The sequence below is a fragment of the Aethalodelphis obliquidens genome, unplaced genomic scaffold (assembly GCF_003676395.1).
Source record: "Aethalodelphis obliquidens isolate GAN/ISIS:26980383/991018 unplaced genomic scaffold, ASM367639v1 scaffold50, whole genome shotgun sequence".
NCBI classification, from domain to species: domain Eukaryota; kingdom Metazoa; phylum Chordata; class Mammalia; order Artiodactyla; family Delphinidae; genus Aethalodelphis; species Aethalodelphis obliquidens.
This window is the reverse complement of record NW_020837994.1, coordinates 4,147,354-4,175,233: the sequence shown is the minus strand read 5'-3', so window position 1 is coordinate 4,175,233 and position 27,880 is coordinate 4,147,354. Positions and strand designations below refer to the sequence as shown.

Genomic DNA, 27,880 nt, shown 5'->3' with positions numbered 1-27,880 from the left:
TCTTCATTTCTGTGCAAGGGCTTTCTCTAGTTGTCGCAAGTGGGGGCCACTCTTAATCGCGGTGCGCGGGCCTCTCACTGTCGCGGCCTCTCTTGTTGCGGATCACAGGCTCCAGATGCGCAGGCTCAGTAGCTGTAGCGCACGGGCTTAGTTGCTCCGCGGCATGTGGGATCCTCCCAGACCAGGGCTCGAACCTGCGTCCCCTGCATTAGCAGGCAGACTCTCAACCACTGCGCCACCAGGGAAGCCCTCACATTGGTTTTGATGCTGTCACAGGCGAGTTTACAGTAAGTCCTGGGTCACAGAAAGACATTTGGTCTTTCAGAGTTCTGGCTGTGCACTGTTAGATTTAATCCTTTCCAGACTGCCTGATGCCTCTGTCTTTGCCCAAGACCCTCATTCCTATCTTCTCATATTCTTGAGAGGGACACGTTCCTCCCCTCCAGAATTGTACTAGAGAAGCCTTTGAATCTCCATTCCTTAAATAGACCTCGGTTAAGTGGCCCCTTGGCGTCAGACTCTGTGCTGGGCACTGATGATCCAGAGACAAATCAGACATGATTCCTGCTGTAAAGGAGGAATAGCCTGGTGAAGGGGCAAATACCGCAAGAAATGACAGATATAGTAAGAGATGTGTTATAAGAGAGACCAGTGTGGAACTCTGAGGGCAGAGAGAGAAAGGAATGACTAAAGCCATCTTTAGCTGCCATCAGTTATCAGAGTTAGTTCTGAATTTCATTCAGGATCCCCTGTGATTATGCCTTGCTGACAGCCTCGTATGTCTCTCTTGTAGGGGATGCCAGAGCAGTGGGCCCGCTTGCTTCAGACATCAAATATCACCAAGTCGGAGCAGAAGAAAAACCCGCAGGCTGTTCTGGGTGTATTGGAATTTTATAACTCGAAGAAGACCTCTAATAGCCAGAGCTTTACAGGTATGGGGATTGTGTCCAGGGCAGTCTGGGAAAGAAGAGGTTTTCATCTTAGTAGATGCCTATTGGTGTGGGGTGGAGGAAGAATGTATCGGAAAGAGTGGAGATGGCACGTTCACTGAGATGGAATTTTGGAATTTGAGAGCCAAGATGATGGGTTTTTGCATCAAATGGAGTCTTTACTCTGAAACTGCAGGTATTTTATTTCATTTTATTTGTTAGTTTTTTGGGGGGCTGTGCTGTGCAGCTTGTGAGATCTTAGTTCCCCAACCAGGGATTGAACCTGGGCCTTCGGCAGTGAAGGCACAGAGTCCTAACCACTGGACCGCCAAGGAATCCCCTGAAACTGCAGGTTTTTTAAAAGTGGTGTATTTTGTATATTTAGAACGTAGACTTTGTGCTAGAAGATGTAGATTCTGACACTCAGTAGGTTCTAACAGTCACTTCATTTCTTCGAAGTTCAAAATGGGAATAATAATTCCAATCTCCAGAGTCTGTAATGCAGATAAATGAGCTCACTGATGTAGAAGTTCTTTTTATTTTTTAATATATTTATTTATTTATTTTTGGCTGTGTTGGGTCTTCGTTGCTGCTCGTGGGCTTTCTCTAGCTGTGGCGAGCAGGGGCTACTCTTCTTTGCAGTGCGTGGGCTTCTCATTGCAGTGGCTTCTCTTGTTGCGGAGCACGGGCTCTAGGCATACGGGCTTCAGTAGTTGTGGCACGTGGGCTCAGTAGTTGTGACTTGTAGGCTCTAGAGCACAGGCTCAGTAGTTCTGGCGCACGGGCTTTGCTTCTCCGCTGCATGTGCGATCTTCCTGGACCAGGGCTCGAACCTGTGTCCCCTGCACTAGCAGTTGGATTCTTAACCACTGCATCACCAGGGAAGTCCCAGTTCTTTATAGGTTGTAAAACAGAACCATGGAAATGTAGCCATCATTATAAACTTTGTTTTCAATATTAATGAATTATGTGATGACATTTAATGTGTATCTTTTAAGTAGGCAAACCCAATTTCTTCCTCAAGGAACTGATTTTTATCAGTCCAATCAGTCCAATGAAAAACTGGCCAGTAATAATAAATGTTCTTTAGATGTACTCTCTCTATATGTATAAGGGACTGTGTTTTTCAGAATGTTTTTGATTGCAGAATTGGGATTAGAATCCAGGTCTCCTAATTCCTAGACCAGTACCTTTTCAGTTTACCACTTGCTTCTAGTAACTCTATTTGGAGCACCTCCTTCCATAGCAGAGAGATTTTTCTTTTCTTAGGCAAGTCATAGGAAGGCCTACATTTCTGGAAACTTGCCTTGTATATAGCATCTTAGAATGTTAGGGCAAGAAGTATCTTTAGTATATACCACTTCCAGTTTCCCCTTGTTTTGCAAACATTAGAGCCCAAAATGCCTTTCTAATGTGGCTAAATTAGTGATCTCTTAACCACTGGTCTTAACTCTGAGTCCGGTGCTTTTTCTGGTGTTCATGCTGTCTCTTTCAAAGGGCAGTATTGTTGGGGAAGGTGAGAGCCAGGATGAAACTAGCTAATTTTGAAGGATGCTTTCCCCAGCAAGTATCTGGCTTGCAGCAAAGGGCACAGATGGTGAGGATGACAGACTGCAGCTTTGCTCATGCTGCATAGTGTGCCCTGGAGAGGGTCATGCATGATCCTAGCATATTTCCTTCCTGACATCTGGCCTGCTGGGTCTGTCTCACTTCTTTCATTGAAGGCCTGGATCATTCCAAGGAGTCATTGGGGTTGAGGGGTGCTGGGTAGCAAAGTTTTCTGGTCAGGAGATGAAGGCTTGTGTTTTATAAAGTTTGTCATGGAGACAACAGATTAGAAGATGGCTTTGAAAGCCTCAGCGGCCAAGTCTTTGGAAGAGTCTGTTTTTATGTGTATGTGTGTAGATATGTACAAATGCCATTTATGTATATGGAAGCATAGCTCTGTGGGTTTGCCTATGTTTGGAATTAAAGTCCATTTAAGTATTTATGACTAAATATGGGTATAGATATACACATTCAGGTAATTCTGTGTATGTTCATCTGTGCATGCATAAATGAATAACATTGAGTGTATATGTATAGATATGTGCCCATACAGCTACTTCTGTGTGTATAAATTTGTGCAAACGTGTATATGTGCATGTGTGTTTGTGTGCATGTGTGTGCATGCACACATGTGAAGGATTTTTAATTTTCTAGAAGTTGAAGTCCAGGGCTAACTTTCCCCTCTTCTCATACTACTAATTATGATAAAACTACTTCAACTTATATGTGATTACACATGAGTTATCTCATTTGATTCTCATGATGGCCTTGAGAGATTGGTAGGGAAAGGATTATTATCCTGATTTTGCAGACTCAGACAAATTAATTAGGCTCCGGGAAAGTAAGTGACTTACTCAGAGCGACTCAACTGATATGTGATGGAAGGTGTTTTCACCTTGGGCCCTTAAACAGTTTGCTGTCTAGAATCCAAGCACAATCCTTCATGCCAATTTTTGTCGCGTTTCCTATTTCTTTTAGCACTTTATATTCTGTACCAATTAGTAGCTAATGTGATAAGCAAAACCTAAACTAGATAGACAACCCAAGGTTCTGGGTTTTAGCCCTACTTTGCCACTGATTTATGTAGCCTTGTACCAGTTTCTTTTCTTGTGAACCTTAGTTTATTCATTTATAAAATGAAGGGATTGAAAGTACTTTCTGTTCTGTCACTCTGGGCTATGGAATGTGATTTTGATACATAGAAATTGTAAATCACGTTTAAAAAGAGCAGTGCTTACCTGTCTTTTATAGAGCGGTGATATATTTAATACCAGAATATCCAGTGCACAAGATGAAGGCGTAGTATTATACTTTGTTCTGTCTAAGGTGATGCACTTTTGGACAAGAAAAAAATGTGAATCAATCCTGAATTGATTTCTCCAAGGTACAGATGGATGTTCAAGGTTTATTTTAAGAACTTATTGTCACAGCTTATGTATTCATGATTTGATTTGTCATCGGACCAAAAAGCTGTACCTGGTAATTTCTTATCTGATGGAATTGGGATCTTGGACATTCTTTGGGCTTGGTTCTTGTTGAGAAATAGGTTGAATTTGGTAGACTTTTCTCCTCCTTAATTCCATTGGTAATGAACTGGTGAAGTCAGTTTCTTCTTAGACCTTTAGGAATTAAAGAATAAAAAGAAACACAATACTTGGTCTTTAAACTTATGTTTTTGCTATGATCTCCATTGGATCTATGTTTCATATTTCATCAAATCTAAGCTATCATTCATTGTAAAATGCACCATTATTTTATATGCCATTAAAGAAAAATAGTTGAACCATGGAATGCCTTTGATTGTAGGACAAATCTCTGTTTCAGACGTGTTAATGTGGAAAAAATAGACATCTAAGAATCGGTAAACTATGGTAATTATCTGCTTTCAGGAAGTTGGATCTATTCTTAGAAAATAAGACCCTGCCTTTGGTTAAACTTGAGATGATTAAAGCCTCTCTTTTCCTAAGGCTTAGTCTTTCTCTCCCTGTGGGGAATAGACATGGATGTAGAAGGGTCCTCTCTAAAAACTGGTCATCATTTGTTATGGGTGGCTCAGCACAGTGCCAGCCATGAATTCTTTCCCTTTCACTTATAATGCAGGAAATCTCTTTGGCCATTGAGGCCTGAAGATGATATAGTTGTTGATATGGATACAGTTGTAGCATAGTGTTTAGAAGTACACCAGGATTCAACTCTTGATTCCTACCAATCCATGTGTTAAATAACTACTGGGCAAATTACTTAACTTCCCTGAACCTCAGTTTCCAAATCTATAAAAGTAGACATAATAATAGTACTGAGAGCTGTAATGAGGATTAGAGGAGGTAATGTGTATAACGTGTTTAGCACGCTGGTGGGCCTATAGTACCAATAACACTATGATTATTATTCTCTGAGCCTAGCAAGTGCTTGACTGAATAGGCTTCCTTAGCTCTCAAGAAAGGATTAACTGTAATTGTTTACTGACTAAATCCAGTGTCTTTTTTCCTTTGGAGGTGAATTAGCTGAGGATTATAGTCCTTCTAACACTTTGGTAAGCCTTTATTTCCTCTATTCTGATGTGGGCAGGTATGATTTTTAGGGATCAAGTCAGTGTGGTAGCTGCAGAGCCTGGGCTGGGGGGTACTCATCTTGGTCACTCTCCCACCCTGGGCCTCAGAGTAAAGGACTTGGACTTAATAAACGGTAGGCATCCCTTCCAGCTTTAGTTTATTAATGTTGTAGAAATCCTAACCTTGGAACCAGAAGAACTGCCTGCTGGACTCAGTTTTTCATTTATAGATTTGAACATTAGCAAAGCCAATTTGCCTTTCTGAGCTTCAGTGTTTTCATCAATAAAGTGAGCGTAATACACTTTGCCTTTCCTGACATGTCTTCAAATAACTGAATTTAGAAGAGAATTCCTTCTTTTGGGTTTGTTGGGTCTACAAAACTAGGATGAGGACTACTTGTTGAAGGGAGCGGATTCTATGAATTTAAAGTCATTCATTCCGAAGTTGTTGTGCATGTCCTGTCACTTGAAGGGATATTATAGGAACCATTGATGAATTGGGTAGAAAGTAAGATTAAAGGACCTCAAGGATCCCTCTGTCTCTCTCAACTTACAAATTCTGTTTTTCAGAGCAGATAAGACGAGATGTGGATGTATTTGAAAGGGTCTTATAAGCTGTGACATAACTGAGAGAATACTGCTATTTTTTATTTTAACTTTATTTTATATTGGAGTAGAGTTGATTAACAGTGTTGTGTTAGTTTCCGGTGTACAGCAAAGTGATTTAGTTATATATATATATGCACACATACATGTATCTATTCTTTTTTGAATTCTTTTCCCATTTAGGTTGTTACATAATATTGAGCAGAGTTCCCTGTGCTATACAATAGGTCCTTGTTGGTTATCTATTTTAAATATAGCAGTGTGTACATGTCAATTGCAAACTCCCTAACTATCACTCCCCCCCTGCCTCCCCCCACCCTGTAACCATAAGATCATTCTCTAAGTCTGTGAGTCTGTTTCTGTTTTGTAAAGTTCATTTGTATCATTTCTTTTCAGATTCCACATGTAAGTGATATCATACAATATTTCTCTTTCTCTGCCTTACATACTTCACTCAGTATGACAATCTGTAGAAAAGATGTTCAGTATCACTAATTATTAGAGAAATGCAAATTAAAACTACAATGAAATATCACCTCACATCAGTCAAAATGGCTGTCATCAAAAATCCACAAACAATAAATGCTAGAGAGGGTGTGGAGAGAAGGGAACCCTCTTGCACTGTTGCTAGGAATGTAAATTGGTACAGCCACTATGGAGAACAGTATGGAGGTTCCTTAAAAAACTAAAAATAGAGCTACCATATGATCCTGCAATCCCACTCCTGGACATGTATCTTGAGGAAAACATAGTCTGAAAGGATACATGCACCCCAGTGTTCATTGCAGCACTGTTTACAATAACCAAGACATGGAAGCAATCTAAATGTCCATTGACAGAGGACAAAGAAGATGTGGTAATATATATAATGGAATATTACTCAGCCATTAAAAAGAATACTGCTCTTCTTTATACCTGATATTGTCTCTTGTACGAAGGTGGTAATTATATGGATTTACTAAATCATATTGATTTACTAAACATTTGCAAAGTCCCTACACTTTGCCAGGTCCTGTGTGGAGAAGTGACAATATTGGGATGAATCAGGCATTGTCCCAACCCCTAAGAATCTCCCAATCTTGTGAACAACATGAAGACACAAACAGTTACAGTGCAGCATGCTAAAACTTCATGAGGCCAGGGGCTGTGTCTGACTTGTTAATTGCTGGGTCCATGTATCTGGCAAGGAACAATTTACTGAATGAAAGGTTGGATGTATAAGGAAGGCTTCTTGATGGTAGAGTCTGAGCTAGATGAGTTATTTAGGTTGAGAATTAAGGAGAGATGAGAGTATTGCAGACAGAATAATTAGCATGTGCTAAGGTAACAAGGTTCATGAGGTAGGCTTACACAGAGAACTGCAAGTGGTTTGTCATGATTGGAATGTGAAGTGTGAAGGGACTAGAGGTGGGTGATGAGGAGGGTAGACAGGTCTGATCATATAGGAGTTGTAACTTTAAGGTAATGAGAAGCTATTGAAAAATTTTAAGTGGGGGTCGTACGTTCTAATACAATACTGAGTAACCATCCAAATACTTTGAATCATGCTTCCAGAAGTGGGGAAGTTTACTCTGAGTCATTTATACACTTAGCAATTATAAAAAGTATTCACATATCTAATGCCTTGTGGCATACCAGGTCCTTTTTTATTCAATATCTCTTTTAATCTTCACTGGAATTTAGTGAGGTGGTTTATTATCTTTGTTTCGTAGATGATAAAACTGAAATCAAGAAGGGTTAATAACAATAAGGTATCTGATCTGCGGTCTGTGTCACTTTCCCCGATCCACTCTTTCATCAAATGGAAGAGATGGAATTAAAAGATGGGGAAGAATGTGCAACTGTTGAGATCCTTGGGAGTTTCTTCCCATTGCTGAACTGTAAATTACTGAAGAAGGGGGTCTGAACAAAGCTGAGCTTTGCTTTGTGACTCAAATGTCTTTATGTTTTTATAGGAGGAGTAACAGCTATTATTTATTGAGTAGCTAACATGTGCCAGGCACTGTGTTAATAACTTTATGTATGTTAGAATAATTAGTCCTTACAATTACCTTGTGAAGAAAGTATTATCCTCCCCTCTTTGCTGGTGACAAAACAGACTTTCCTGAAGGCTCATAATTGCTATTGTGGCAGAACCAGATTAGATCTAGGGTTTTCTGAGTCGCCATCCAGCATTCTTTTCACTGTGGCAGGGAACTGAGAAAGATGTCAGAGAGGTCTTATAAAGGAGACTGCAGTAAAGCCTTAGCTCTGTTGTACCTTAGTGAGGAGGAGGGGCCCTGGGGCTCATGCCATATGGCAGAGAGGATGACACCTGCTTGGTAAAATCCTGTACTGATTTAGTATCTACAATTAAAACTACTCAGGCTGTCAAGGACATTATCTCCCCCCGTTCAGAATACTGTCCCTGTGGCTCAGGCCTCTTTATTTCCTTGCTAGTTTTATGTGGGGCCTGTGGTTTTGTATTGTGGGAGCATGGCATTGTTTTCACACAAATCATTCCATTTTATTTGTAAAATAATTGGTTGGGATTGTTATCTCCATGACACAAATTAAGAAATTGGGACTCAGATACTTGACATGACTTGCTCTGTACCCTTGAATGAGTCAGTAGTAGAGACCAATACCAAATCCAGTTCTCCTAAGCATTTATTTATTCATGCATACCAAAAATATTTGTATAGCACCTTCTTTGTGCCCAGGTGTTGGTGATACAAAATTGAATATGCTCTCTCTTAGTCTTTGAGAAAAAATTAACAACAGAATAGAGGGATAAAGGCTGCAGGAGAGGTACATGAATAATGTACAATGAGGGTCATATTTGATGGAGTGACTTATTCTGTCTGGTATTACAAGGAAATTTGTATGGAATCGTTGGGTCCTCACTATTTGTTCATTTAACAAACATGATATTTAAGGTTCTTTCCACTCTAAACGTCTTTTATTTGTGGCTCGTTGGTCTGAGATCCAGCTCTTTCAGTAGCACTTTTGTGCCCAAATTCTTATTTATAAAATGAACAACTGCTATGTGATAGGCCCTTTGGGTGCTGAAGACTCAAGGACTGGTAAGGTCTTTGCTTTTGATCTTATAATTTAGTGAGGACTCAGAACATGTAAATGAGGATTTATAATACAGTGTCAGGTCAACACAGGTAAGGATACGAGCCAGAGAGAAGGGCAATGGTTTCTTGTGTGAGGTAGCATGAACAAAAGCCAAGTTAAAGATTTATCATGTCAGGCCAAAGAATTTGGACTTTGTGCTGAAGCTGAGGAAGTATTTTAGATGGGAGATTAATATAGTTGGATGGGCATTTTAGTCTAAACTACCATATTAGAAAGAATTTTGATCAGGGTAGGGTAGTAGAGTGAATTCATGTGTCTCTCTCTGGTTATGCTAAATTTCTTAATTTCAGAAAAGATACATAAAAAATGAACTCAAAACGGTGCTCCAGGGCTTCCCTGGTGGCGCAGTGGTTGAGAGTCTGCCTGCCGATGCAGGGGACACGGGTTTGTGCCCCGGTCCGGGAAGATCCCACATGCCGCAGAGCGGCTGGGCCCGTGATCCATGGCCGCTGAGCCTGCGCGTCCAGAGCCTGTGCTCTGCAACGGGAGAGGCCACAACAGTGAGAGGCCTGCATACAGCAAAAAAAAAAAAAAAACAAACAAACCAAAAAACAGTGCTCCAAAACAAAAACAGGACATAAATGGGCCATGGTCAGAAGGTTCATGGAAGATAGGAAGCAGGTAAAGTCAGACTGATTGGAGCAGAAGAAACCACAGCTTAATTATGTAGAGGAGAAAAATCCTAGAAGATAAGAGTAATTCCAGAGAATATGGACTGAGAGAATATATATAAGAAGCAGGAATGAATCCTGGGTTATATTCATGGATAAATTAATTAAAATTCTGCATTTGAAAGAGCAGGGACAGTCTCCATTTTTTTTTTTTTTTTTACTTTTTGGCCGTACTGCATGGCATGTGGGATCTTAGTTTCCCGACCAGGGATCGAATCTGCACCCCCTGCAGTGGACGCACGGCGTCTTAACCGTGAAGTCCCACAGTCTCCATTTTGCAGTAAGAAAAAGGTAGCAGAATTTTGATTCCAAGCTTATACCAGATAATTTTTTTCTTTTTTTCATTGAAGTATAATTGACTTACAATAGTATATTAGTTTCAGGTGTACAACATAGTGATTCAATAGTTTTACATGTTACAAAATGATCACCATGGTAACTGCTTACCATGTGTCACCATAAAAAGTTATTACAATATTTTTGACTATATTCCCTATGTTGTGTATTATACCCTTGTGACTTATTTATTTTATAGCTGGAAATTTGTACCCCTTAATCTCACTCACACATTTTTTTCATCTTCCCACTTCCTCTCTGGCAACCACCTGTTTGTTCTCTGTATCTATGTGGCTGTTTCTATTTTGTTATGTATGTTTGTTTTGATTTTTAGATTTCACATACAGGTGAAATCATATGATATTTGTCTTTCTCTGTCTGAACTGTTTCACTTGGCATAATACCTTCTAGGTCCATCAATGTTGTGGCATTTGGCAAGATTTTGTTCTTTTTTTTATGGCTGAGTAATATTCCTGTGTGTGTGTGTGTGTGTGTGCGTGCGTGTGCGCGCGTGTCTTCTTTATCCATTGATCTATTGATGGACACTTAGGTAGCTTGTTATATCTTGGCTAGGGTAAAGAATGTTGCCATGAGCATAGAGGTGCATATATATTTTCCAATTAGTGGTTTTGTTTTCTTTGGGAAAATACCCAGAAGTGGAATTGCTGGATCATATGGGAGTTCTGTTTTTCATATTTGAGGGAATATCCATATTGTTTTCCTAGTGGCTGCACTAGGACTGCAATTTACATTCCCACCAACAGTGCACAAGTTTTTTGTTTTCTCCACATCCTTGCCAATGCTTGTTATTTCTTGTCTTTTTGATAAAAGCCATTCTGATAGGTGTGAGATGGTATCTCATTATGGTTTTGATTTGCATTTCCCTGATGATTAGTGACACTGAGCATCTTTTCATGTGTCTGTTGGCCATCTGTATGTCTTCCTTGGAAAAATGTCTATTAAGGACCGCTGAATTTTTGTTTTTGTATGTTGAGTTGTATGAGTTCTTTATATATTTTAGTTATTAATCCCTTATCAGATATGTCATGGCAAAGAGATCTTCCCATTGAGTAAGCTGCCCTTTCATTTTGTTGATAATTTCTTCTGTTGTGCAAAAGATTTTTAATTTGACATAATCAATTTTGTTTATATTTTGATTTTGTTTCCTTGCCTGAGGAGACATATACAAAAAAAAAAAAGAATATTGCTAAGACCAATGTCACAGAGTGTACTGCCTAAGTTTTCTTCTAGAAATATTTGGTCTCATATCTTATGTTTAAGTATTTAATCCATTTTGAGTTTATTTCTGTATATGGTGTGAGAAAGTAATACAGTTTGATTCTTTTGTAGGTAGGTGTCTGGTTTTCTCAACACCATTTATTGAAGAGGCTGTCTTTTCCTTATTGTATACTTTTGCCTTTTTTTGTCATAGATTAATTGACCATATGAGTGTGGGTTTATTTCTAGACTCTCTGTTCTGTTGCATTGATCTATGTGTCTGTTTTTGTCCCAGTACCATATTGTTTTGATTACTGTAGCTTTGTGGTATAGTTTGAAGTCAGAGATCATGATACCTCCAGCTTAGTACTTCTTTCTCAAGATTGTTTTGGATATTCAGGGTCTTTTGTGTTTCTGTACAAATTTTAGAATTATTTGTTCCTGGGCTTCCCTGGTGGCACAGTGGTTGAGAGTCCGCCTGCCGATGCAGGGGACACGGGTTCGTGCCCCGGTCCGGGAGGATCCCACATGCCGCGGAGCGGCTGGGCCCGTGAGCCATGGCCGCTGAGCCTGCGCGTCTGGAGCCTGTGCTCCACAATGGGAGAGGCCACAGCAGTGAGAGGCCTGCGTGCAGCAGGAAAAAAGAAAAAAAAGAATTATTTGCTCTAGGTCTGTGAATAATGCCATTGGTATTTTGACAATGATTGCTTTGAATCTGTAGATTTCCTTGGGTGGTAAGTTTATTTTAACAATATTGATTTTTCTATTCACAAGCATGGTATATCTTTCCCTTTGTCGGCGTCATCTTCAATATCTTTCATCAGTGTCTTACAGTTTTTCAAGTACAGGTACTTAACCTCCTTGGTTAGTTTTATTCCTCATAATTTTATTCTTTTTGATGCAATTGTGATTGGACTGTTTTCCTAATACCTCTTTCTGATTGTTCATCGTTATTGTATAGAAATGCAAGATTTCTGTATACTAATTTTGTATTCTGCAACTTTTCTGAATTCATATGTTAGTTCTACTAGATTTTTGTGGCATTTTTAGTTATATACAAGGCAACTCCCATAATACTATCAACTGAATTTCAGTAGAAATTTTGTAGGCCAGAAGGGAGTGCCATCATATATTCAAAGTGAATTCTAACAAACACTTAAAGAAGAGTTAACACAAATTCTTCTCAAACTATTAAAAAATAATTACAGAGGAAGGCCTGCTTCTGAACTCTTCCTATGACACCAGTATCACCCTGATATTAAACCAAATAAAGACTCCCTGAAAAAGAAAATTACAAGCCACTATCACTGATGAACATAGATGCAAAAATCCCCAACAAAATATCAGCAAACTAATTTCAACAATACATTAAAAGAATCATACGTGATAATGAAATGAGATTTATCCCAGGGATGCAAGCATGGTTCAATGTCCACCAGTCACTCAGTGTGATACACCACATTAACAAACTGAAGAATAAAAATCATATGATTATCTCAATAGATGCAGAAAAACTTTTTGACAAAATTCAACATCCATTTATAATAAGAATTCTCAACAAAGTGGCTACTGAGAGAACATACCTCAACATAATAAAGGCCATATATGACAAGCCCACAGCTAACATCATACTCGATGGTGAAATGCTAAAAGTACTTCCTGTAAGATCAGGAACAAGACAAGTATGTGCACTCTCACCACTTCAACATAGTATTGGAAGTCCTAGCCAATGGAATCCGACAAAATAAATAAAAGGAATCCAAATTGGGAAGGAACAAGCAAAACTGTCACTGTTTGCAGATGACAGGATACTATGTATAAAAAATTCAAAAATTAATTAATTAGGCCGTGTCGGGTCTCATTTGCAGCACGGGGGATCTTCGTTATGACATGGGGGATCTTCGTTATGACATGTGGGATCTTCATTGTGACATGTGGGATCTTTCACTGAGGCATGGGCTTCTCTAGTTGCGGCACGCTGGCTTCTCTCTAGGTGTGGTGTGTGGGTTCCAGAGCATGCGGGCTCAGTAGTTGCAGCTGGCAGGCTCTCTAGTTGTGGCACACTGGCTTCAAAGCACGTGGGCTCGGTAGTTGTGGCGTGTGGGCTCTCTAGTTGTGGTATGTGGGCTCCAGAGCATGCAGGCTCAGTAGTTGCAGTGCATGGGCTCTCTAGTTGTGGTGAGCAGGCTCTAGAGCACATGAGCTCAATAGCTGCGGCATGCGGGCTTAGTTGCCCTGTTGCATGTGGGATCTTAGTTCCCTGACCCTCTCCCGTTGCGGAGCACAGGCTCCGGATGTGCAGGCCCAGCGGCCATGGCTCACGGGCCCAGCTGCTCCGCGGCATGTGGGATCTTCCCGGACCGGGGCACGAACCCGCGTCCCCTGCATCGGCAGGCGGACTCTCAACCACTGCGCCACCAGGGAAGCCCCAGTTTTCTTTATTTTTGTGTTTAGAATTTAGGCTGATCAGATCCAGCGAAGAATCTTCTAATCTGCTGCTTTGAGAATAAAAGTTTGAGTAATATTTCAGGAGCACAGTAAGATAAGAGGGTTAGGGATCTCAGCATTCGTATGCATATATTTACTTTATTACCCTGTTTTTCCTATGATACTCTTATATTTAACTGTACTTTACATTGCCTAATCCAGAAATCCTGTGTTTTTCCATCTCCAGAGAATAAACCTCCAATTTTCTGCTGAGGAAGGTGTAGGCAATCACTCAGTGTTACAGAGTAGGGAAAGAGTTTGGGGATCTAACTGCATTTAATTGACTTTCATTGAATCTGGCTTTAGTACCCCCCACCCCTGCTCCACTCCTCCAGTTTCAGAAGCATATTGTGCTACCAATTCCTGAACCTTTTGAGGATTCTGAAGCATAGATATATAAATTGGTCTTCAGTTTTGCCCACTGTCAGCACTGGATTCCTCCTTGAGTTATTTACTGCTCACCAATATGTCATCGCCTCCTTTGCTGATCTTGTCTCCTTTCCTGTTCACCCCAAACTTCTAGGTTTAATGGCTTTAAAAGATCATGCCTATGTTCAATCTGCCATCTTTACCACATTCCTGAAGAATACTCACCTTTAACTCCTTATATTTCTATATTATTTAAAATATAATGAGAACATAACTGGTTTTAAATAAAATTGAAAATTTTTACTTTATTTTTTAAATTAATTTTTATTAGGGTATATTTACTTTACAATGTTGTGTTAGTTTCTACTGTACAGGAAAATGAATCCACTATACATAAACATATATTCCCTCTTTTTTGGATTTCCTTTCCATTTAGGTCACCACAGTGCATTAAGTAGAGTTCCTTATGCTATACAGTATGTTCTCATTAGTTATCTATTTTATACATAGTATCAATAATGTATATATGTCAATCCCAATCTCCCAATACCTCCCACCCCCCCTTCCTCTCGATATCCATACATTGGTTCTCTACATCTATGTCTCTATTTCTGCTTTGAAAATAAGATCCTCTATACCATTTTTCTAGATTCCACATATATATGAGTTAATACATGATATTTGTTTTTCTCTTTCTGACTTACTTCACTCTGTATGACACACTCCAGGTCCATCCACACCTGAACAAATGACCCACTTTCATTCCTTTTTATGGCTGAGTAATATTCTATTGTATATATGTACCACATCTTCTTTATTCATTCCTCTGTTGATGGACATTTAGGTTGTTTCCATGTCCTAGCTATTGTAAATAGTGCTGCAATGAACATTGAGGTACATGTGTCTTTTTGAATTATGGTTTTCTCTGGTAGATGCCCAGTAGTGGGATTGCTGGGTCATATGGTAGTTCTATTTTTAGTTTTTTAAGGAACCTCCATACTGTTCTCCATAGTGGCTGTACCAATTAATATTCCCACCAACAGTGCATGAGGGTTCCCTTTCTTTCTATGCCCTCTCCAGCATTTATTGTTTCTAGATTATTTGATGATGGCCATCCTGACCTGTGTGAGGAGGTACCTCATTGTACTTTTGATCTGCATTTCTCTAACAGTAAGTGATGCTGAGCATCTTTTCCATGTGTTCGTTGGCTATCTTTATGTCTTCTTTGGAGAAATGTCTAGGTCTTCTGCCCATTTTTTGATTGGGTTGTTTGTTTTCTTAACATAGAACTGCATGAGCTGTTTATATATTTTGCAGATTAATCCTTTGTAAGTTGCTTCATTTGCAAATAATTTCTCCCATTCTGAGGGTTGTCTTTTCATCATGCTAATGGTTTCCTTTGCTGTGCAAAAGCTTTTAAGTTTAAGTAGGTCCCATTTGTTTATTTTTGTTTTTATTTTCATTACCCTAGGAGGTGGGTCAAAAAAGATCTTGCTGTGATTAATGTCAAATAGTGTTCTGCCTATGTTTTCCTCTAAGAGTTTTATACTGTCTGGCCTTACATTTAGGTCTTTAATCCATTTTGAGTTTATTTTTGTGTATGGTGTTAGAGAATGTTCTAATTTCATTCTTTTACATGTAGCTGTCTAGTTATCCCAGCACCACTTATTGAAGAGACTGTCTTTTGTCCATTGTAAATCCTTGCTTCCTTTGTCATAGATTAATTGACCGTAGGTGCATGGGTTTATCTCTGGGTTTTCTATCCTGTTCCATTGATCTATATTTCTGTTTTTGCTCCAGTACCATACTGTTTTGATTACTGTAACTTTGTAGTATAGTCTGAAGTCAGGAAGACTGATTCCTCCAATTCCATTTTTCTTTCTCAGAATTGCTTTAGCTATTCATGGTATTTGTGTTTCCATAGAAATTAAAAAAAATTTTGTTCTAGTTCTGTGAAAAATGCCACTGGTAATTTGATAGGGATTGCATTGAATTAGTAGATTGCCTTAGGTAGTATAGTTGTCAATGACTTTTGATAGCTTTTGTATAATATGTCTTGGGCAAGGTCTTTTTGTGTTGATGTAATTAGGTATTCTCTTAGCTCATGGACCATATAGTTGTTCCCCAGTATTGGGAATTTCTCAGCTATTATTTCTTTCAGTAATCTCTCTGCTTCCTTTTCCCTCTCTTCTCCTTCTGCTGTACCCATTACCCTAATGCAGCCCTTCCTAGAAGAGTGGGATAGGTCTAGTAGAATTTCCTTATTTTTTCAAATCTTATTTCTCTTTCCTCTTCTACTTCTATAATTTCTAGATTTCTGTTTGAGCTTGCTAATTTTCCTTCCATATGTTCTGCTCTCATTCCAATGCATTCTAATACATTCTTCGTCTCATTTACTGAGTCTTCAGCTCTAGAATTTGTTTTGTTCTTTTCAGATATTCAGTCTCTTTGATAAATTATTCCTCTGTTTATTAATTTTATTCCTGAGCTCATTAAAATGCCTTTCTGAGGTTTCCTGTAGCTTGAGTTTCTTCATGCCAGCCATTTTGAATTCTCTATCAGTTAGATTGCAATATTCTCTGACTTTAAGCTTGGTTTCTGAAGAATTGTCATTTTGTGTGTGTGTGTGTGTGTGTGTGTGTGTGTGTGTGTTACAGTGTTACTGTGGTTCTGCATGGTGCTTGATTAGTTGTTCCTCTACCAGTGCATTTGAAGTAGTGAACATCTTTCTACTTGTTTCTAACAATTCAGCAGATAAGAAATTAGAGGTCTTTCTTTTGTTTTCCAGTAGGTGGCACTATAGCACATGTCTTTGGTTTCACTTACCTGACCTGCCTCTGATTATATTTAAGAGTCCACACTTTACATCCTCCACTTTATGTCTGTTGGAAGTTTGGCCCCTTGCACTCACTATAAATTCTTGTGCTTCCACAGTCACTGGTGCCATGCTGCTGCCACTGTTCCTGGTGATGCTGCCTGGGGCACCAAGATGATGGGCTCTTCTGTTGTGTCTGGGACCTGCTGAGCTTCAGGCTTCACTCTTGCAGGTGGGGGTGGGAGTGGGCAGGGAGCTGGGTCAGGTAGACACCTCTGCCATGTTCCTGTTGTCAGGTTCTCGGGCTCCACTACTGTGCGTAGGGGTGGAGTGGAGTTGTGGGTGCCTCTGTGGCTGGATGGGTAGGGTTCACTGCTTCCTAGTTACCTGTGGCCATGGGTGCCACTGTAGCTGGGAAGCCAAAGTCATGTGTGCCACCTCTCCTGCTGCTACTGGGTTCTCTGGGAATGTGGACTCAGCTGTTGAGGCCAGGGAGCTGGGATTCTTCACTGCCTCCATGGTTCCCCTGGTTCCACCTCCTCTATGTGTTCCCATGTCTTCACCTTTAGATATACAGATGTGTAGAATTCTCCACCATTGTGATGCGTTGGGCAGAGGAACCTTTGTTGAGTTATGGATATTTTACTGGTTAGAGATTGAGGAGAGAGACAAAGGGAACGTCTTTCTCTCCATCTTGATGCTGACATCACTCCTGGACAATTAGTTTTACAAGTCTGGTGCTTGGGAGAGAAATCTGATATAGAAGAGATTTAAACATGTGTCTCTTGCCTCCCAATCTAGTGGTCCTTCCATTACTCTGTGCCCAGGATTCCAGTAGACGTTGAAGTCCTCATTTGGAGGCACCTCTTTGTCTCTCACATTTCATAAGCTGGGAAGGCTCTGATCTTATTGCTAAGGCCTGATGACCCAAGATCTTATCTTCAGCAGAAGGAAGCCATGAAGGGAATCTAGAGTACCTGAGGTTTCTTTCCATCAAAATCATTGGTTGTAGAGTGAGAAGGTTGGCAGGTGGGAGTTGCCTGGGGATGTTCTTAGATCAAAGACCAAGTCTTTGAACTAATAGTTCAAAGACTATTGGGGCTCAGAGATGAAAAGAGGTACTTCCTGTTCCAGTGAAAATAGTTGGGCTCCTCTGAGGGAGGCTACTGGGACCTGCTTGTATATGTTTGGTGGTTGAAACCCCATGGTGTACTGGAGAAGTCATGGTTAATAGGGACAGCACGTACCTCACTGTGCTCTGGTCAGGCTTTTACAAGTGTCTGAGCCAAATATTGAGGCTCCATCGAAGGTAAGTCAACTTAAAAAAAAAAAGATTTATTAATTGTTCTTGGATGTAAGAATCCAATAACCTAGATGCTTACCTTTACCTACTTACTTGGGCAAGTCATTTGACCTCCTGAGCCTGAATTCTATTTATTTGTAAAATGTGCATGATAACATATACCTCATGAAAGTGTTGAAAAAGTTGAGTAAAGTAATGCCTGTGAAAATGCATCATAAACTAAGAATTACATATATATTAATTTTTACTTGTGTTTATTTGTTCCCTAAAGCATTTACTGAACATGTGCTTTATGCTACACCTTGTGCTAAGAACTGTTAAAGATTCAGACATTATAATCATGTAGTATATAAATGTAAGAAACCATTTTTTCCATTATGTACATATAAAACTGTTGTGCTGACAAGACACCTGTGTAAAATAATGGTGAGAAGTTAGCATGGTATCCCTCTGCCAATTTTAAATATGGCTAATTGGAGGCAGAAATAAAGAAGAGGAGATGATACCAATTCTAAAAAGAACCCTAAAAATGAGATGATACCAATACTAAAAAGAACCCTACCTGGTAGGTGATATTATTTCCTTTTTACTGAATTTGAGGAATTTTTACTGAATTTTTACTGAATTTTTACTGAATTTTTACTGAATTTTTACTGAATTTTCCTTTTTACTGAATTTTAGGAATTTGAGACTCGGGAGTTTAGTAACTTTGGCCGGGTTGTGCTAATAGCAGTTAGCAAGGGCTGGGTTAGAATCCTTTGATTCTGAAATTTTAACTTGTGCTTTCTGGGCTGCAAGGCCGCAGCAGAGCTAAGGTTAGGCACCACGGCCCCTGGTCGTGTTTCTGGCCTCTAGGACCTCACAGCCCTTGATGGGAGGCAGGCTGGTGCTGGCCGGTTCCTGGAAGGCCTGGAGGCTCCATGTGTGAGCAGCTGGCCACAGAAAACAAACGTGACTTCACTATGTGCCTGCCTTGTGGTTACAGAACTGTGAGTGAAAGCGAGTGCATTAGGGTGGCTAATGCAGTGCAGCCAGGAAGGCCTCATTTCCTCCCCCAGGGAGTGTAAATCTTTAGTGGAGCTAGCGAGATACTCTGTGTTTGTGAGCAAGTGCCTGTTGGAAGTTATCCAGCTGAGAAGAGGAGAGCTATTGTCTGTCATATGTAAGAAGATTAGCATATTAGTGCTGGAAATCCTCCAGTTACAGATCCAGCAATTAATTTTCAAGCCCATGTTTTAGAGGGAATGTGTGTAATAGAAAGAATAGACTGGAAGAGGCTTTGAAGTCATATGAACCTGAAAGCATTGATTATGACCTTGGGCAACTTTCTGCAAGTCTTAGCCTTCATTTTCTTCCCTGAAAATGCAGATAATGATTTTTGCTCGACAGGCTTGTTGTTAGGTTTTACAGAGATAATGTCAGTAGAGCACCTAACACAGCGCTGGCACAGAGTAGGCATTCAATAAACAGTAGTGGTGGGAGGGTGGTTTGTTTTTGCTGTCATTCCTGCTGATAACGTTGTCACTCTTGCTGCTCTGTGCCAGTTACTCATCAAATGCAGTTATGACAGTGATTAGCATTTTCATTGTTGTCTTACTGTATTATTTACATTTCTTATGTATGAGTAACACATTGACCACTGTCTCATTTAGTTCTCAGAACAATCCTGTGAGGAGGGGATTCAGGGTGGGATTATTATCCTCAGTATTGATAAAGGGACCGAGGCTCAGAGAGCTTGTGACTAGTCAAGGTTAGTAAGTGACAGCCCCAGCCCCAGAGCTTAGGCCCCCAGAGTTCAAGTCCAGTTTTTTTTCCGTTATAGGAGTGCTATCTGCTGGCCTGAATAGGAGGGATCTGATTAGGTGAAGGGCATTAGCCTAGCCCATAGTTAGTCAGTAGCTATTGAAAAGGATTCCTGGTATCTTGCCACCCCGTCTGTTATCCACAGGCTGCCTCTTTTCTCCCTTGCTGCTGCAGCAGTGACCTCTGTGAGGTTCACTAGCACTGTACCATCCTCCAGGATGGCCTGAGGAACTGCAGAGAATCCAGATCTTAGTATGTGTTGTAAGGGCTTACAGTCTTAATGTAATGTGTCTTTAGATCACTGTGTTCCTCTTCAGACATTAGAAAAAGCTAATCATCAGCTGTTATAGCAAGCTGCAGCCAGACCAGAAGCCTAACCTGGTAGGAGACTCCACTCCAAAGCAATTTTTTCTCACTTGGGGCAGGGAATGGAGGTGATCAAAATGTTTTAAAAAATCATTTCTGTTCTTACTGATGAACTGGCTCTTGGCAGAAGATTGTCTATACTTGAAGAAATAATAGAGTCTAGGATTTTCCCATAAAAATTTGCATTATTCTTCTCTACACGTTTTGCTGATTCTGGAAAGACTAATTTAGTTCTGTTAGTTTTTCATGTTATTGTCTGTTAAGCAAGAAAAAGATAAAATATCTTTAGGGAATAAACATTTACCAAGTAATTTATAGTCTAGTCCTATGGGATAGAGTAGCCTATTGCTGATGCTTTTTGTTGTTTAACAACAAAGTACTTATCAACCCACTGAATTATCTCTTCCCCTCTTCATTTCCACAAGTGTTTGCTGAGCGCCCACTGTGTTCCAGGCCCTGTACTTGGCAGCAGGGATTCTGAGCTTTCAAATGAGCTCACAAGCTTCTTGAGATACACACCCTAACTAATCATCATAAACTTCAGTATGTGGAACTTTTTTTTTCAATAAAAATAAATTTTATTGAAAATACTGTATTCGGAAGAAAGTATTGAAATTAAGAATATCTCCAATTTTCCCTTCCTTTTCTGAGTGTGAGGTACTTCTAAGTGAAAAAAATAATTTACAATTAAGAGTCATTTGATAAGTCTTGGCAAATTCTTTTCTGGTATTCTTCGTCAAAATTAAAGTGAGTATAGTGCAGGACTATAAGGGCTGGATAACAAATCCTCTTGCAAGTCAGGTAGCTTTTTTTGTTCAGTTACACATGTACATGGATTTATTCTTTTTAAACTTCTTTTCCCATTTAGATTGTTACATAATATTGAGCAGAGTTCCATGTGCTATATAGTAGGTCCTTGTTGGTTATCCATTTTTAACATAGCAGTGTGTACATGTCAAGCCCAAACTCCCTAACTATGCCTCCCCTCCACCTTTCCCACTTGTAACCATAAGTCATTCTCTAAGTCTGTGAGTCTGTGCTGTTTTGTAAATAATTTCATTTGTGTCATTTTTTTTTAGATTCTACGTATAAGCAATATCATATGATGTTTGTCTTTCTCTGACTTGCTTCACTCAGTGTGACAATCTCTAGGCCCATCCATGTTGCTGCAAATGGCATTGTTTTGTTCTTTTTTATGGCTGAGTAGTATTCCATTGTATATATGTACCACATCTTCTTTATCCATTCCTCTGTTGATGGACATTTAGGTTGCTTCCATGTCCTGGCTATTGTGAATAGTGCTGCAATGAACATTGGGGTACATGTATGCTTTCAGACCATGTTTTTCTCTGGATATATGCTCAGGAGTGGGCTTGCTGGATCATATGGTAGCTCTATTTTGAGTTTTTTTAGCAATCTCCATACTGTTCTCCACAGTGGCTTTACCAGTTTACATTCCCACCCAGAGTGTAGGAGGGTGCCTTCTCTCCAAACCATCTCCAGCATTTATTGTTTGTGGCTTTTTGATGATAGCTATTCTGACTGGTGTGAGGTGATAGCTCACTGTAGTTTTGATTTGCATTTCTCTAATAATTAATGATGTTGAACATCTTTTCATGTGCTTTTTGGCCATCTGTATGTCTTCTTTGGAGAAATGTCTATTTAGGTCTTCTGCCCATTTCTTTTTGTTGTTGTTGTTGTATGCGGGCCTCTCACTGCTGCGGCCTCTCCGGTCGTGGAGCACAGGCTCCGGACACGCAGGCTCAGCGGCCACAGCCCACGGGCCCAGCCGCTCCACGGCACATGGGATCCTCCCAGACCGGGGCACAAACCCGTGCCCCCTGCACTGGCAGGCGGACCCTCAACCACTGCACCACCAGGGAAGCCCCTGCCCATTTTTTGGTTGGGTTGTTTGTTTTTATGATATTAAGCCACATGAGCTGTTTGTAAATTTTGGAGACTAATCCCTTGTCGGTTGCATCGTTAGCAAATACTTTCTCCCATTCTGCGGGTTGTCCTTTTGTTTTGTTTATGGTTCCCTTTGCTGGGCAAAAGCTTTTGAGTTTAATGAGGTCCCATCTGTTTGTTTTTTTTCCATTACTCTGGGAGACAAATCAAAAAAGATACTGCTGTGATTTATGTCAGAGGGTGTTCTGCCTATGAGTTTTATAGTGTCCGGTCTCACATTTAGGTCTTTAATCTATTTTGAGTTTATTTTTGTGTATGGTGTTAGAGAATGTTCTAATTTCGTTCTTTTACATGTAGCTGTCCAGTTTTCCCCAGCACCAATTATTGAAGAGACAGTTTTTCCTCCATTGTATAGTCTTGCCTCCTTTGTTGTAGATTAATTGACCATAGGTATGTGGGTTTATTTCTGGGCTTTCTATCCTGTTCCATTGATCTATATTTCTGTTTTTGTTCCAGTACCATACTGTTTTGATTACTATAGCTTTGTAGTATAGTCTGAAGTCAGGAAGACTGATTCCTCTAGCTCCGTTTTTCTTTCTCAAGTTTGATTTGGCTATTTGGTGTCTTTTGTGTCTCCATACAAATTTTAAGATTTTTTGTTCTAGTTCTGTGAAAAATGCCATTGGTAATTTGATAGGGATTACTGAATCTGTAGATTGCCTTGGGTAGTATAGTCATTTTGACAATATTGATTCTTCCAATCCAAGAACACAGTATGTCTTTCCATCTGTTTGTGTTGTCTTCAGTTTCTTTCATCAGCATCTTATAGTTTTTGGAGTACAGGTCTTTTGTCCCTTATGTAGGTTTATACCTAGGTATTTTAGTTTTTTGATGTGATGGTAAATGGGACTGTTTCTTTAATTTCTCTTTCTGATCTTTCATTGCTAGTTTATAGAAATGCAAGATTTCTGTGTATTAATTTTGTATCCTGAAACTTTACCAAATTCATTGATGAGCTCTAGTAGTTTTCTGGTAGCATCTTTAGGATTTTCTATTTATAGTATCCTGTCATCTATAAATAGTGACAGTTTAACTTCTTCTTTTCCAGTTTGGATTCCTTTTGGACTCTTGCTGTAGTTAGCCTCTTTTATATTGTGATTTTTAAAAGTATTTTTCTAATATAAGTATTTTATTTAGTACAAAGTTTAATCCTCAAGCTTTGGTGCACATGAGAATTTCCTGGAGAGCTTATTAAATCACAGAGTTTCTGGTTCAGGTCTGGGTGGGGCCTGAAAATGTTCATTTCTAGCTCATTCCCAGATGATGTTGATGTTGCTGGTCTGGCGACCTCACATTGAGTACCACTGGTTTCCGATAATAAACTGTGAGTTCCTCAAGGGCTAAGACCATATCTTATTCATCTCTGTCTCCTAAGTGTTTATGGTCTGGTACTTAGTAGGTGCTTAGTACATACCGAGTCACTCTGTACATTGAATGTATTCTGATTTCAGGTGGCCATTAAGCAGATGAACCTTCAGCAGCAGCTGAAGAGAGACCTGATTATTAATGAGATCCTGGTCATAAGGGAAAGCAAGAGCCCAAATATTGTGAACTACTTATGGAGTGGAGTCCTGCCAGAGAAATAGGGCCTTTGGGACAGATGGATGGTGGAGCTGTTAGAGGAGAATGCAACACCAGTGCTCAGAACTGCCTCCATTTAAGATTAGTCTATGATGCTTGGCTCTCTGCCTCTGACCCTGCATGTTGCTGGACACCTCTGATTGCTGCACAGTATTCTGGGGTTAGGCTGAACCCTACCACCGTGTACCTTCTCACAGCTGGTCCTGGTACTGTTTGTTCTGCCCTAGGGAATGCCTTCAGCCCATCTGCCTGAGTCAAACATATAGGTCTTTAAATCATTCTGCATCTCAAATCTTTCCTTATCCTGCTTACCCTGCTGAATAACTTCTAGTTTGTCCGCATTCTCTTAAAATGTGACACTCAGTAGTTTCCTTTGAGATTTGACCATTATGGAGTGGGTGGGACTCAGCTTTTGTTAGAAACTCAACACAACCTAATGATTTCATTCATTGTTCTGTGGTGTTTTTTTTTTTTTTTAGGTGGTCTTTTTCATTGTTGACCCCTGGTACAGTTGTAGCCAATTTAAATCTCTGACCCTTTTCTTTTTTTTCTTTTTTTTTTTTTTTTTTTTTTTTGGCGGTACGTGGGCCTCTCACTGTTGTGGCCTCTCCCGTTGCGGAGCACAAGCTCCGGACGCACAGGCTCAGCGGCCATGGCTCACGGGCCTAGCCGCTCCGCGGCATGTGGGATCTTCCCGGACCGGGGCACGAACCCATGTCCCCTGCATCGGCAGGCGGACTCTCAACCACTGCACCACCAGGGAAGCCCTGACCCTTTTCTTAAACATGAGATTGCCTTAAGCTGGTAACATAGAACTTTTAAATTATCTTCATTAAACCCCATTTTGAATATTCCACTCCATTGTTCCAGTCCATAAGACTTCTGTTCTTCAGCATAATAATAAGGGCTGTAGCTAACGTTTGTGTCATGCTTTACTTTGTACTAAACACTTTCCTGAACAGTAGTATCTCATTGTGAGGCAGGGTTTATTATCTATATTTTACAGATGAAGAAACTGAAGTTCATAGAAGTTAATAACTTGTCCAAGATCAGGAAGCCAGAGTAAGTAGCAAAAGAGGGTTTTGGATTTGAATATTCCTACATCAACATCCATTCCCTTTCCATTTTTCAAATGTAAAAAAGAAAGTGAGCTTCTTGCCCAGCTCAGAGATATCACAGGTGCAGGTGATATTGGACCAAGTCTTGGATTCTAATTCCTTTACTGTTTATATTGCATTGCCTGCTAGATTTCATTTCTGCGAGATTCTGCCAGATTCTTGTTCTGCATCTAAAACATTGGTAAGTTTCTGTTTTGTTTTAAGAGGACTTTGATCTTTCCAACACACGATGTTGATAACTGTAGAAAATAGAGCCTTATCCTTTTGGGGGATGATTGTCTCTCCACAATGTGGGTCATGACTGGCTCTGAAAAAGCCTCTGAAAGTTACTTTCCATCTTCTCATCTCTTTTATGAACTCAAACAGAGAATAGTGTGTGGAGAAAGTACTAAAAGTTATAAGGTACCAGATTTTGTCTCAGGATAAGCAAAAATGAATGCTGTCCAATAGAGTTATGGCCTGTCTCATAAAACAGGGAGTTTCCCCTCATTGGAGTTATCTAAACAGTAAATACATGACAATGTTGTTGAAGGAATTTGTGTTCTAGGAAGGGATTAGAAGATTTATAAATTGTTTATTGATCGTGCCTTTTCTGGTGTCTCCAGAGGCTTTTACTGTGGAATCAGAAGTATAAGGCTCAGTCCCTGCCATCAGATAGCTCCTAGTCTGGCATAGAAAAGAATACCGGGGGGCTCCTGCGGGAGGACAAAGTGGGTGCTCTTAATCTGAGCACTCAGTGAAGGTACTGCATTTGAGAGTCTGTGGCTTTTGTGAGTTCCCAGAAGAGAGCTCCATTCATATTACTTCTTCTCAAAATATGTGATGCTCTGAGGTTTTACCTTGAGATGTGATTTTAATCGTACAATGAAAAGGCTATCTGCTTTTTTGTTCTCTTTTTTTTTGCAATGCTGCTCGGCTTGTGGGATGTTAGTTCCTCGACCAGGGATCAAATCCGGGCTCTCAGCAGTGAGAGTGCAGAGTCCCTACCACTGGACAACCAGGGAATTCCCTGAGATGTGATTTTAGAAGTTACCTTGGCACAGTGTGTAGTCACGAAGTGTTTGAGACAACCTGAATCTGGTCTTGCATTGTATTAGTTTTGACAGGGGCATGTCGGACCCAGGAAAGAGAATCAGCTTTGTCAGCGTCTAGAGATAGTCTTTTGGACCCTCATATTTTCCCCCAGTCAGTCCAAGCTGAAGCTGTCTTCTCCATGTGCTGGGTGACAGGCCATAAATGTGTATTCTTTGTCAGTGAGGAAATAGGCTCCTGGCAAGTGGAAGGCTTTTTACCCAGTCCTGATTCTCTTTTGGTCCACGTTCCCATAGTCTTCTCTCTCAGAAGTGATTGTTGAAGAGAAAAGCAATCTGTCATATTTATTCTTCATGGACATTAAAAAACTACATGACTTTCAAGTATAAAGAATGAAGAACATTATGGAAAGAGGACTGGATTGAATCATAGTCAAGAGACTAGGGCTCAAATCTTACCCTTTGGTTGAGACCATGTGTTTTTTCCAGTAGTCTCCCTGTCTGCCCAGCAATAGTCCCAGTATCTGGATGGAGATAAGATGACACACCACACAGCTTAAGTCAGTCCAGTCTAGCTTCTTTGTCTAAAGCGAGCACAAGAGTCTGTAGAGCTCTGGACTATCTTTGTTGTTATTTGTCTTATTCTACTGCTGAGGAAACTGACCAGACAGGCCAAGTGACCTTTTTATTTATCACATAGTAGGGCTGAGTGATCCAATCTCTGAGTGAAGCTATCAGTTCTAACTCGTGTCAGCCCCATAATCTCTCCGACAGTACTTAATCGGCAGCCCTTGGCTTCCAGATGAGGCTTTGGTTCTGCAGCCCTTACTGAATTCATTCCATTTCTAGAATCAGAGACATTCAAAATGGATATCATTGTCAGCATGATGACGTGTGTATAAAACTCTACAGCTTTTCAGTGGCTTTTATGATGCTTATTTCACTTAGTATTTACAATTATCTTTTTTTTGTTTGTTTGTTTTTGTTTTTGTTTTTGTTTTTTGCGGTATGAGGGCCTCTCACTGTTGTGGCCTCTCCCGTTGTGGAGTACAGGCTCCGGACGCGCAGGCTCAGTAGCCACGGCTCACAGGCCTAGCCGCTCCGTGGCATGTGGGATCCTCCTGGACCGGGACACGAACCCGCGTCCCCTGCATTGGCAGGCGGACTCTCAACCACTGCGCCACCAGGGAAGCCCTACAATTATCTTTTATTTGATTTATTCAGCAAATACTGACATCTATTGTGCTGGACTCTCTGGGTATGGAGTTTTGAACAAGACCCAGTGCGGGTCTCATGGATCTCAAATCTAATAGAACTCAAGGAGGTTTAGTGATTTTCCCTAATATTGGTAACATGGACTCCAAATCCCAACTTTGTCAAATGTTTGGGTGCTCTCTGCTTTCATGCTTTTAGAGGTTTGGGAGTCATGCCTAATTTTAGGCATTACTACTTTGTGTTGTGATGAAATAAAATTTTATTATATCTTCAACCTCTCGATTTTAGTTCTGCCCTTTGGGGCTTCACAGAAGAGTCTACTTTGTTTTCTCCTGGTGAGTACTTAAGAGGTGTCAAGTTAGTAATCCTGTCCCCCAGATTTTGCTTTTGCTTATAAAAAAGAGCCCTAGATTCTTCCAGAGCTGAGGGAAATGCAGAGTCACTCTGTGTGTATTCTTGTCCTTTGAAAACCACTGCTATGGCCCAGGGTACTCTATTCCTTCTCACCCGTTATCTTTACTCCTACAGTTACCTTGTGGGAGATGGGCTATGAGTCGTAATGGAATACTTGGCTGGAGGTTCTTTGACATGGAATACTTGGGAACCCACATGGATGAAGGCCAGATTGGAGCTGTGTGCCATGAGGTAAGGCCAGAGGCCAGCCAGCCTTGAGCAGGACGTGGCCTCCATATCTATGTATCTCAAAGTTCTGCACCTCATGAGATCTCAGCCTGGGCACTGTAGAGGTGGGAGAAATTAACTGAACTCCCCCTTCATTCTCTTATTACACCTGTTTTGAAATTTCTATTAACATAATATTTTATTTAATGATAACTTTATTT

At 40.2% G+C, this 27,880-nt stretch overlaps 1 long non-coding RNA gene across 1 annotated transcript; it reads left to right on the top strand.

Moving 5' to 3' along the window:
• Positions 1–249: 249 nt before the first annotated feature.
• Positions 250–27,880, top strand: LOC113607798 (uncharacterized). Its single transcript, XR_003428077.1, has 3 exons — positions 250–287; positions 794–932; positions 27,567–27,880. It is a non-coding gene; the product is annotated as an uncharacterized LOC113607798 (long non-coding RNA).